This window comes from Rhyacophila brunnea, unplaced genomic scaffold (assembly GCF_057557595.1).
Source record: "Rhyacophila brunnea isolate RB1 unplaced genomic scaffold, BYU_Rbru_1.0 scaffold_10, whole genome shotgun sequence".
NCBI classification, from domain to species: Eukaryota; Metazoa; Arthropoda; class Insecta; order Trichoptera; family Rhyacophilidae; genus Rhyacophila; species Rhyacophila brunnea.
Window position 1 is genome coordinate 15,608,895 of NW_028232752.1, and position 13,301 is coordinate 15,622,195.

Genomic DNA, 13,301 nt, shown 5'->3' on the forward strand with positions numbered 1-13,301 from the left:
GGGGTGTTGGTGTATCAATTTATAAGTGTTTCAGCTTCGACTGTATATTTGAAGAGCACCTACATTTTTTATTTTAAGATTACCAAAAAATAGAAAGAGTATAATAATTTTATTTAAAAGTTTACACAATCAAAGAATTCATTTTTGAGTCGCCGAAAAAAAAGACCATGTGAATATACCTACATGTGCGAATGTTACTTATTATTAGCGAAGAAGCACACTGCAAGTGGCCGTGAGATGCGCGCGTGGCACGAGTGGTTCAAAAATCACTTGCTTTTTCCCCTGCGTCGTGCGCGCATCGCACGGCTCCTTGCAGTGTGCTCCGCCATTTAAAGCGACTTTCTCGGGCTGAAATTAAAATAGTCTCTAACTAAGCTCTCAATACCTCTATTTGATTTCTTAAATAATTTATATCGCAATGATTATTTCGCCGCAACTAACATACTACTTTTGTCAATAGGTACCACTATTAACTACTAAAATTGGGCCAAGTGTACTATTATTGTAGTGCTAAAAATGTTTTAAAAGTTTTTAAAAATACCATAAGAATAATTTATTAGTTTTCATCCCTTACTGATGCATTAGTATGTGGGTAATAACCACTTAATAACAAGAACATGGTCATAAGTCATATTTATTTTGTAGCGTGTTGTGGCTTAGTAGTAGATGTACCTACATACATTCGTAATGTTTCCAATGCGTTCTCACCTTTAAATAATAGTATATGTTGCATAATGTGTCGGAATTTTGTTATACGATGTGTTTAATTTGGCATAACGATTCCCAAGCAACTCGAAGCTTCCTGCAATTGACGCGTGGGACCGTAAGTTAACCCTATTTGAACTAATTCTGTAGCCGTAACACTTGGAACGATAACCAAATATATTTTGACCTCTTATATTCATTATGTAGGTGGTAATAGTTGGTGTTACTTTTTTCCCTATGAGACCGGTTCTAATCTTACAAAATCAATAACTTTGGAAGTAGATATAAAATCATGTAGGTACCTGTGTGTAAAATTGGTATTTAATGTAATACTTTTATTAAATATATACGATCAATTACGTATACCAAAATAGTAGCACACTATCAGGGAACAAAGAATCAGAGAAATAATAACCGATCTCGACTGTGGAAGAATATGGGATAAACTTTAACACGTGTCAAGAATACGTCATGCTAAGCTTTTGCTCGTTCTGACAACTGCTCTCGGTTTATGCACTGGCGCTCATTCAATATTGGTATATTTGAAGGTTGCAACATACACTATTGCATGTATATAATGTATATTTCATTTTCGTAGGAGACTCACACATTCAAAACCCTGCTTTAAAATGTAGTGTATTGGGGTATAGCCAATGATATTATTAATTGACGACGCACTCAATACAGTAGTTAGCAAGTAAATTCGCGCATTCGCATGTATAGGTAGACGTCACGCAATATCCACTATGCGATATCACGCATCGGGAATTTAAAGCAATATGACCTTTATTGTAATGGCGTTAGAGCGGTGTTTCTAATGTCAATGTTCATTTGAGCGAAACCGTTCGAACCGAACCATTCGGCAGACCCTACAAAAAGCATCAGGAATATTTAGCAATATCACCTTTATTGTAATGGCGTTAGAACAGATTATGCCATTCGGCAGTCCCGACAATAAAGTAAGTGTCATTTTCTTTTCCAGATGATTCGTCCATATTAATGTCATTGGGTAAAGCCTATTATTAACTACTGATATTTGCACACTATGTATCGCGTAAGTACTCGTATTATAGTAGGTACATAGGTACCGATAGAGATTTGGAGGCATTAATTAATAATTCAATTACTATCTCTAATTATTATTTTTGACATTTGTGAAGTATTTTGTTGTGGTACGTGTGTAAGTACTATGTGCTATCAAATCCCAGCTCATTACCCTAAGGCGATTTTAATGAACATCAACCCGATTTTTATTTATCATGTAACTCGCACTTAATAAAAGTGGAAATTTTCCATATGTACCTAATAGGGATTGGGATATGGTCAGTACTAAGTATATGGTCAGCAGACGCGATCAGGTACCGCTGCAGAATATAGACATAGGACAGCATGCATATGAAGGGGTGGACAAGTTCACGTATCTCGGATCCAGCCTAAATACCCAAAATAAGACAGCAGAGGAGATAAAAATCCGCCTTATCTCCGGGAATAAATGCTGGCATGTCTGCAAGCGACTGGTGGGGTCGAAAATTCTAGGCCGAAGAAGTAAACTTCTAATATATGAAACAATTATAAGGGCAGTGGTCACTTACGGCTGTGAGACTTACTGCTTAACTCAAAACGAGGAAAACAAATTAGCTGTCTTCGAGCGCAAAATACTCCGCAAAATCTTTGGACCCACGTTGGAAAATGGGAACTACAGAATAAAAATGAACCACGAGTTGGAAGAGCTGATTGAACAGAAAACAATCATAAGATACTGTAAGTCCCAAAGACTACGATGGGCGGGACATGTGGAGAGAATGCCTGAAGTTAGAGCGCCAAGGATCATGACGAAGTGGCTACCCCAACGGAAGAGACCCAGAGGCCGTCCAAGAAGGAGATGGGCTGACGCTGTAGAACTGGACTGGCTTCATATAGGAAGACCCGGTAACTGGAGAAGTGTGGCGAGAGACCGGAGTGAGTGGAGAGCGCCAATAGTGATTGGGAAGAAACCTGTATACCTACGTGAAAAAAATATTAGCAAATAAAATCTAAAAAAAAAAGTTCTCCGCTTGAATTCTATATGGGTTTTTTATGGAGTGGTGTGAGGGGTATTTTTTTAAAATAACACTACAGTATACTACGAAGGTTAATACCAGATTCTTCATTTTTTCTTCTCTTAACCATGTCCGATCCTAATATAGGTTTCTACGAGTTTTAACAATTAACAAATTTTTATTTTTACGAGAAAAGGATGTTAGCCACTTGCTCAATCTATTAGGTCCATACTCTGACTTCAAACATAAATTTAAAAGCAATATGTAAATTAACCAAACCCAGGATTCGAATATGGGACCCACGACATTATAAGCTGACGCGTAACCCAATTACAGTAGTGAAACAATTGCAGAAACACGGGTTTAGAAAATCACATAATATATTATGTATTGTGACCTCGCTGGAAAATTAACCCAGAATCCCTGATGTGAGAAGTCAGTGCATCACCAACAAACCAGAACCAAAGAGTATAAAGGAAATAGCCGATCACATGTTTTATCTGCATAAGCGACGCATTATCGGTTATAGCCTGATACCTTGTGCATCCTTCGTCATCGGACCGTTATCCCACATGATATCTTTATGTCCAAACATTCTCTGTTTTGAAAATTAAACCTGCGATTTGCTGTTGAGTCACAACTCTGCATCGACATTATAATTGATCAGTGTTGCAATATTTTCAAAGTGGAATTATAGTACAAAGTTTCCAAAATTATAGTATTTCGGCAAAAAATATAGTACCTACTCGTTGAATGACCAAGACTGCATTTTCAAAAAATTACACGTAAAGTGACTATTAACGAGTGCTTTTTTTTAGATAAATTATTCTATTGCGAACTTATTTACCAAATTTTCAAAATTATAGTATTTTCGGACTTGTATATTACCGTACATAGTACGCCGGCCAAAATTATAGTACAAATACTATAATTATAGCACCTACAGTAAAGTTGGCATCACTGTAATTAATTCATATTTTGACCAACAGGTAACAGCAATATAGCCAGGTAAAAACCGAAACGTCAATAAAGTATTTCTTATTAAACACGAGTGACTTTCCGAGACATTTCGTCATATTATGTATCTCGTGTCCCGGAACCGGATATAACGAGATTGTTTCTAAAAGGATTACGCGCTTGGCCTAGTGTTAATAATTGTCATCATTGTCATCAATAATTATTTATTATAATTATGACAGCCATTTGACTGAGTAATGATAATGAATGACCGATGATAATATCTGGTTATCACATCTCTAAATGAATAATATTTATGAAGGTTAGTTTGCATAAGTAGGTAGCAACAGCTTTATTTTTTAGTCATAATAAGCAAATAGCCACTCTAGTCACACTCTTCTTTAAGTAAATAGTTAACTACATACTTAGGTAGGGGTATGTAGTATGAAGAAGACCATCTCAGCCCCAGTGTGGAGTCATGGGGAAGCACAAGGTCTGCCATGTGAGACATGCAGCGCGTGTATCGCTGTTGTAACACCGCAGAATGGTGAAGGAGCGTTGGTCCCGGCAACAGAATCCTTGAGGTTGTGCCACAAGGGTACGAGTGTCGCACTCTCTGACTGCATCCGGAGCATATTTACCACGTGAAGTGTCACAAACAAGGTAGCAACCACAGAATAGATTAATAAATATAATTCCGATAGGCTATTCCCCAATGTACTAAATTAAATACTTGCAATAGAGTGTGTTGCAACCTTCAAATACATAGATATTGGATGAGCTTCAGTGCATAAAGCGAGAGCAGTGCCCATAACTAAAGACAGGCGTATTCTTTACACGTGTTTAAGTTTATCTCATATTCTTCCACACTCGAGATCGGTTGCCTGTTTCTCCACACTCGTTAGGTATTTCAGTTTCTATTATTTCTGAGTTCCCTGGTTCCAACACACACCATTGCACGTCTATAATATGTGGTTGATTTTCGTAGGACACACACATTCAAAACCCTGCGTAAAAATGTGGAGTATTGGATAACCTATAGAAATTCTATGTATTAATCTGTTTTGTGGTGTACATAATAACAATAATGATTTAGGGAAATATGTAGGTTAAAAACAACTTGAAAAAAGGGTACTGCCCAGTGTTGCCATCTTTTTATATGCTGATTATAGTACAAAGGCGTAAAAATTATAGTATTTTTAAAAACTATATAGTACAGGAACATTTTTCTTCTTGAATCCTTTAAAATTATAGTATTTTGGTATATTTGGCGTAAAATTATAGTATCTTACATTTTTCACGCAATTAAAATTATAGTATTGTACTATAATTATAGTAGGGTTGGCATCACTGGTACTGTCTGACAAGAAGATCTAGGTAATAACCGGAAGTCGCTGTAGTCGAAGTGCGATTAACTAAATAGGAGGGGCTTGTTAGTTCACAGTTTTAACACGTGGACAACTCGTCGATAAACGGAAGTCATTGCAGTCGAAGTACGGTTAAAAGTAGGAGGGGTTTATTAGTTCACAGTTTTAACACGTTGGCACCCACTGAAAACTCCTTTATAAACGCTAAATCCATGTTTTTATTACGTGATTAAGTTGTGTTATATGAATTATATAATATTACTAGCTGACCCGGCAAACGTTGTTCTGCCATATAAATTATTTCTAGTGAATATTTTGGTTGTTAAATAAAAAATAACGAATGTATCGTAAGTGTGTGGGGATGGGATCTATGACAGAAAGAGGAATAGAGCGCTGTAGACGATGACCGCAGATAAAAACAAAAAAACATCAACCATTCATTTTCTCAATTCAAAATGAGTAATGATGTTCATAATGAATGAATTACCTGTGACAGGATCTCGTTGTTTAATGTTTATGCAATATCCGTCTTGTCCCTTCCAGAAAATTAGCGGATATTGGAGAGCGTCCTATGAACGGTGTGTGTCAGCGATTAACTCCAGATTATTGCTTCTTCTTCGAATCACGATTTCTCGCGTCGATGTGCGGTCGCCAACCATGATTCCAGCAATGTCGTTAACAACAGTCGCATTGAATCGACGTACGTGCTCTCCAGCTGGTGTTTTATCAATATTGATGACAATAGCGTGATTGTCACTTTGCAATTCGTGCATGTGTGCTTTGAAGAATTTCAATAATTCATTGTGCTCAACAGGGCGTCCAGTTCGCCGACGATGCGCCTGGCATTAGGCGAATTGAGGCTATTGTAGCCGCAACATGCATCCACATAATTGATGTCCTCACCGCCGCCGCGCCCATGAAGTAGATTTGTAAAAATGTATGTGGTTCGTTTGGTATTGGCAGCAATGAGCCTACTTTGTGGTATACTTGGCCTTTGATTTTGAATGTAGAATGGAATTGTTGACCATTTGCCGCAGTATTGTGAACTATTTCTGTTGCTTCGGACGAAGTCATTTGGAAGCATGAATTGAATGTGCGAATGGACTTCAGGAACAGGTTTGAATCTGGAACCGTGCCGATGGCAAGCCGTTCAATGGTTCTGGTGGTATCTCAATTTCTGGTAGTTTCACTTTTTCTGATGCGCAACACATCCCGGCTGACTCATGTTTGAATTTGAGCGCATGACAATGGGGACATTCTTTGTCCATAGCACCAATCAGCACTTTCGGATGAGCGGAATATTCAATATCTGGCTCGTACTCGAATGCAAGACGAAGGAACGAAGCGGATGTAAATGTTCGATGTATTTGTTGGCGTTGTCGGTCATTTGCTCTGCGTGTGTTAACTACGAACCGGCGCGCTTGGCTCCGTTCCAATTGTCGTTGTTGATTTCGTTCAGCTCGTGCCTCTTGTGATTGAGATGCACGCAATTTCAACATGCTTACACGCACGTTTTTGTTATCTTGTTGGATTTGTTCGTCTGTTCTTTCTGCTCTACTATTTTGCATGTTTGTTGCTTTATTCGTTCGACGGCTCAAATGGCCCCCCTTGCGTCTTGCTGGCATTGTGCAATGTAATACATGCTCATAAAAATAGATAAATTAAAATAAATCGTCCAAAATTTTGCACGCACTGCGTTGTGATATGCCGAATGAAATGTCAAAATGACGCGACGCTTTTCTTGAATTCTTCTCGGACGTAGCGCCATCTGTCATTCAAAACATAAATAATTTCGTTGTGTTTGAAATACGAACGACGGTTAAATTTGTTCATACAAAAATAATAAAATCGCGATTAAAAAATGGGAGGGTGGGGGTAGGAGAGTGAAAATTTGGGGTTATACGTATTTTTTTATGCCAAATAATAAAAAAAATACAAAAAAAAATTGTCAAAAAATAAAAAGAAAATTTTTCTGGATAGAGATACCCTTATCACATAGCGGTATGAAATATACTTGTTGACCTATTCTCATACCTAACAAATATACATAAAAAAAATCATAAAAATCGGTTGAGCCATTTCGGAGGAGTTCGACCACAAACATCGTGACACGAGATTTATATATATATAGAGATGAAGGTATGTATGTAGGTACTTATTGTTTCAATTTGTTTTACGTCTACCTTCATAATATTGTCATTTTGTTAGAATCGCGTTTATTTTTAAATACTATGTCATAATGTCATAATGGTATGACATTGAACGATGAAAAAAATATGTTTTACAATACAATAACACGGGAAAAACAGACGCAAGTACGTACCGATACTAATAAATAGCATGGATGTAATATTATTTATTATATTACTGAGTATTTTTTTTTTATTTTTGTCTCACAGTCGTTTGATTAACACAAATAATTAGTTGCTCAAAAAAAAATACTTCATTATCAAATATTCAACATAACCGTTTTTCAGCCGTCCGTTATTTTTCACACTTCCATTAGTTTATGAGCACGTTGCAGTCACATCGAAAAATGGGATTTTATATTATTTAACTACTTTTATTTTGTATTTATTAATTTCGTTACTGAAATTCTAACCAAAGATGTTAGAACGCCTAAATTTATTAAATGTTCGGTTCCATGCAGGCGCGCACATAAGGGAAGTCTCAATTCTGTACCCCGCCAAGTAACAGAAACAGCTACAACAGTTGGACTATAACGCCGTGGGTCCCAGGTTCTGGCAAGTACACATATTGTTTTTCAATTTGTGGGTGTCAGGGTATGGACCTAATAGGTTGAGCAAGTGGCTGACATCCATTTCTCGTAAAAAACAAAATCTGTCAATACAAAACTCTACGCTGTGGAGGCCCATATGATCCTATTAGGATCGGACATGTTCAAAAGAAGAAGAAGAAACGGAATATTACTTCTTTGAGCTCTTCGTCAGGATCGTGACCCAGATAATAGTCTTACCAAGGGGTTGGTTCTGCACCTCTCTTGCTTCCAATATTTGCTTTAACATTCTGATGCGACATGTATAAATCTAAAAGACTAAACAGGGCAGACGACAAATTACTTAGGCGAATGGAATAATTATTTCTTGTTCTTCTTCTTCGTGACCTAATGACTGAGGATCGTAACTTGGATTATTTGGTTGTTGAAAATCTTTCTTAAATAGTTTTACTCACTCCTATATACAGTCTGCGACACACGTGTCTGTAGAAACCCCGTGACCCTCGTGAATTGGTGCAATTATCTGGGGCACTTTATTTTATGTTTACTTTAATTAATATGTTAACGGGGCATGTTTAAAAGTCAAAACAGCGCAGACAACACAAATGGACACCAACGATCTTAATAAGTATAACGGTTAGGCCACGTGCTTTCGATAAACACTCGTGGATGCGAGATGTCACAATAACTCGTCAATAACCGGTATTTATACCTGCAACCCATATGTTATCGCAAGACTCAAAGTGCGGAGGGTCTGGGTATGGAGAATATACCAGGAAACGTGTGAGGATTCGCGATGGAATAGAAATACGATAGCCAGTCACCATGGACAAAGGTTTTGAAGCCGGATTTAAATTATTACTTTATACCCCTCTTATATCACTCTGTAAATCGCAAAAAACACAAAACGCACCGAGTAACCTCCAATATTCCCAATATTGAATGCGTGTTTCATTAGGTGGCAAACGAGAGCAACTCAATTCCCATTTTGTTTGTGTTCCCTAGTCATCGAATCATTATATTTTTTTCTAACAGTGGCGTAGCAAGGGTGTGCGATTGGGGTAGCTGCCTCGAGTGCAGCTCAGGTAGGGGCGCGGAAGTACAGTTCGTTAAATGCACAATAATAACCTTCTAAATTATTATGATAAAAAAAATATTTTAACGTTGACTTTTCACTGATTTTTATTGAAGTTTCGTATTACGTAAGGGGCGCATTTTTCGTTGCTAAAATACCTTACTAAACCCCGGTCTGAAAACGTCTCTAATATGCTTCATACAAAACTCGAAGTGTCATTTATATTTACAAGACGATTTACTTGAAGTCGAATATGTGTATGTTTTAGTACTTTACAATCTTATTTTAACAGTGAGTGTTTCTATATATAAAAAAATAGACAATATGTATAATAAATTGTGTTATCTTATAGGTTGGCATGTCGGCTGTGTTTCTATGCAATTGAATATAATTAACCTGAAAATTACGTGTCTCAGTTAAATTCATTTTACCCGATATAACTTTTTTGACATTGCCAGCGACAAAATATATGCAGCTTGTAACTTATATTCAAAACAGTTTTTTTGCCTACAATACTAGACATAATCACACGAATATACGTGAGACAATGGACGCAGAAGTGATCCGCTGTTGGCTGATGTGAATTCGGCTGGTGCTGAGAGATTGACAAAGATCCAAAGTCGACACGGATGGATGACAGAAGACAAATTCCCACAAAGTACTAACAATATATATGACCATATTACACCGTAACACTAGATGACGCTTTTTGAACGATATTTAAATTAAATAAAATGATTATTAAATTCAATTGTATATAGGTATAATATGAGGCACCAAGGCCAAACGGTCTTTTATCCTCGCCATCTACAGCAGTGGTCCCCAACCCCCGGTCCGTACATCAAATGGTACCGGGCCGCCCAAGGAACAATAGATTATTTTGTATTTGAATTTCTATTTTGAATTACGAGAGCCATTGCGAAGATTTTTCTCAGAAAAGAAGTCACCGCTGGCAGCACATTTCAGTGACAATGTATGGGTCGCAAAACTGGCTTACCTGTGTGACATATTCAGCCTGCTCAATGAACTCAATCTGTGCCTTCAGAGGAAAATGACAACTGTTTTCAAGTTGGCAGACAAAGTAGCTGCATTTAAAGCCAAACTGGAGTTGTGAGAACGGCGCGTGAACAGAGGCATTTTGGACATGTTTCAGACATTAGAGTGGATTTTAGGCGAGACTGAGCCTGAGCATTCATTCTCCCAGTTGGTGTACGATCACCTGTATTTGCTTTTAAAAGAGTTTTATGTATTTATTTTGAAGGCATGTTTAAATACAATTAAATTAAAATTATTGAATCAAAACAATCTAAAATATAAACAATCAACATCTCCCCCCCCTCCCCACCTCTCAGCGGGCCGCGGTAAAATTATCAAACGTTGACCGGTCCGTGGTGATAAAAAGGTTGGGGACCACTGTAGATTCTACAGTATTCGCGTTTGTATACCTATTAACGAAGAGCGCATGGTCTTCGTCGTGGGTCTGAAGGAAAAAATGAAAAAGAAAAACAACTAGGAAAAATAGGGGTTTACAGTGGTTTCTCCTTCGAATTGACGGAGTCAGCACTGCGAAATATTTATTTTTTATATCTTATGTAGATGGAGAGGGAAGTAATGGCCTCTTTTTGTCTCCTACTGTAGGGTAAAAATATAGACTAAGAAGACTTTAAGAGCAGTATTGCTCGTGGTCTCGAAAATTGGGTGGGGATGGCTGGATCGTAATTGTTTAGATCTTTGATTGACTGGTTTGGGAAGTCTGCTGTCGTGGAGCTGAAGTTTCAAGACGTGGTCGCAAATGGTTTCTACGTTCAAATCTCTATGAAAATTGGTATTGCGTACAAACCACAGGGCATCTGTGATATTTCTAAGAGATTTGTTTTGTATAGTCTGTAGCGTTTTTAAATGTTTTGTAGGATTAGCATAGCCCCCAGACGGGCAGCATATGTCATAATGGGACGGGTGATCGCAGTATAGAGAAGAAGTTTGCGTCTAAGGGCGAGCTTGCTTTTTCTACCTATCATAGGACCTAGTCTGGCGTTCATGACTTTAAAATGATTATCATTTTTTTTTTGAATATGCAATATGCAAAAATTCTTTTTTACACTACTACAACGCCCCATGAGATCTGATGACAGTAGGCACTGTATCTAATCTAGTAATATAAAAGGAACAATCAGAAACACCCAGGTTTTGAGAAAATCACATAGGTAAATATATTGTCACATCACTGAGTATCGAACTCGGGGTCCCCGGATGAAAGGTCAACACCTTACCCACTGGACTATGAGGGCCGATCATCTATAAGTGTATTACACGAAATCTATAAAAAAATGCAATAATATTTTTTTTCATTTTTATGAGAATATGTATGTTAGACCTCAATAATTGTATAGTTAATATAAATCGTCAATTATGGTTAACTACTCAACAAAGTTTAAAAAAATCCTAGTGATGATGTTGCCAGTAAGCAATAAAAATGTTCAATTCAGGAATAGAGTTCTGCTACCTGGTACTATTTTTTGAGGTTGTATTTTTTTTTCGTTCTATGCATGAGCAACCGATTTCATTTATTTATTTAGAAAAAGAGTATTACGGCATTACAGCGATTGGCCAATGCGCCATAATAAATTATAAATACAAAATTATAAAAATATCTTAATTACAAATAACAACTAATATAACAAGAAAGTAGAAAAGACAGCATGTGTTTATGTAAATATTAAAGAAACATGATAATATATACAATTATAAATTTAACCTATTTAACACGTCCACAAACATTATAATTATAGTTAATAAAAAAAAATCAACATTTATGGTGCCATCAAATAAGATAATCGCACGATACCTACACAGCATCATGAAACATAACATCTGTCCTGCGACGAGGTATCTTAAAGACCGTAGAGTTACGAGTGATATTGGTGGGAACATGAAAATTAATATTTGCCAGTATATACTGATTGTAAATGGACCCACGAAGAAGTAAAAAGAAATGCTTTAAAAGAGCAATCACTCTTCGGGTGGACAGGGATTGCATTGATAGCATACCCAGAAGAAAACGAGTCGGGAAATTCATTTTATTGTCATTATCATAAGGAAAGAACCCGTATGCTCCGAAAGAAAGATAATATGAGTTTCCAATTGCCTTGATGTCAGTTTGGTTAAGTATACCAAAACTTCAATTCCACAGTTAAATTAGTAATATTTTAACGAGGTTAAACCTGCGAAAAATGAAAAAAAGAATTACCCAACTATGTAATATCGTCCAGATTTTTAATTTATTGATTAGTTCAGCCGTGTGGTTTGTCGGTACAGCTCAAAAGTAACGTCTCGAATCTTCGAGTCCGGTTTAATTGAGTTGGGTCTTTCAATGTGATAAGTCCACGGCACTATTGTCGTGTTTACAACGGAAAATAATATCATTTGTGACGTAATAGCATTTGATTTACCTACGCGCTGTACTTGGACCATGTGAAACATTCCACGCTTAATTTAATTAAGATGTTTTTATTTCCGGATACCTGGTTTTTTAAATGATATCATATGTATAAAAAATATCAAAAATCAATACTTAATTGGCAAAAATGCAACTAGGTGGGTATATAATTATCCATTTTTAATTGAGATAGCATTGTATTATATTTTGCAATATTTTTTTATATATTTTTTTTAATATCCAGTTTCGTGGGGATACATTCATTGATCATTGGCACTACAACCCAGTGTATGGCTTAACCCCCATGTTGCTGTGTCTCTTTTTGCTAATTACATTACTCCAGTCTCCTGGCTAGAGATTCCAATCCCGGGATCCCGAGCTGTTTTCGATACCTATGAATCCCGGGATTGATAAACATAATCCCGAAACATTCGGCGTTGATTTTTTTTATCATTTTTTATGGAAAATAAAAAACAGAAAAAATACTTTTAATAACAAATAACTACATTAGAAATAAACTGAATTTGAATGAAGTTTGATTTATACCCATGTGTAAGTTGCCGATTCATTTTATTTTTTCACATAAATTAATAAAAATGAGAAAGATTGGAAAAAAGCAATGCTTCGAACTATTAATAAAGTAATTCCAGCATGATCTCATACGTTTTACGGCAGTTTCATATTTGGCTGACTAATTAGATTTATGAAGCGGAAAGGCCATAAAAACACCATGATTTGCTTTACTGTTTTAAATCTCGCTAACCCATTCATTAAGTCTTTACTATCAGAAACAGCAATCTCATATTAAATTCACATTATTATTTATATTACAATATTTTATCTTCCATTAAACGTATGTATTTCCAAGATTGAACGTATACAATATTAACAATAAATGTCTTAAATAGTATAAATTATACTAGATTTTTTTTGACCGATTTTATCAATGTTATTTGTAAATATAAAAATTTTATATTAACAATGG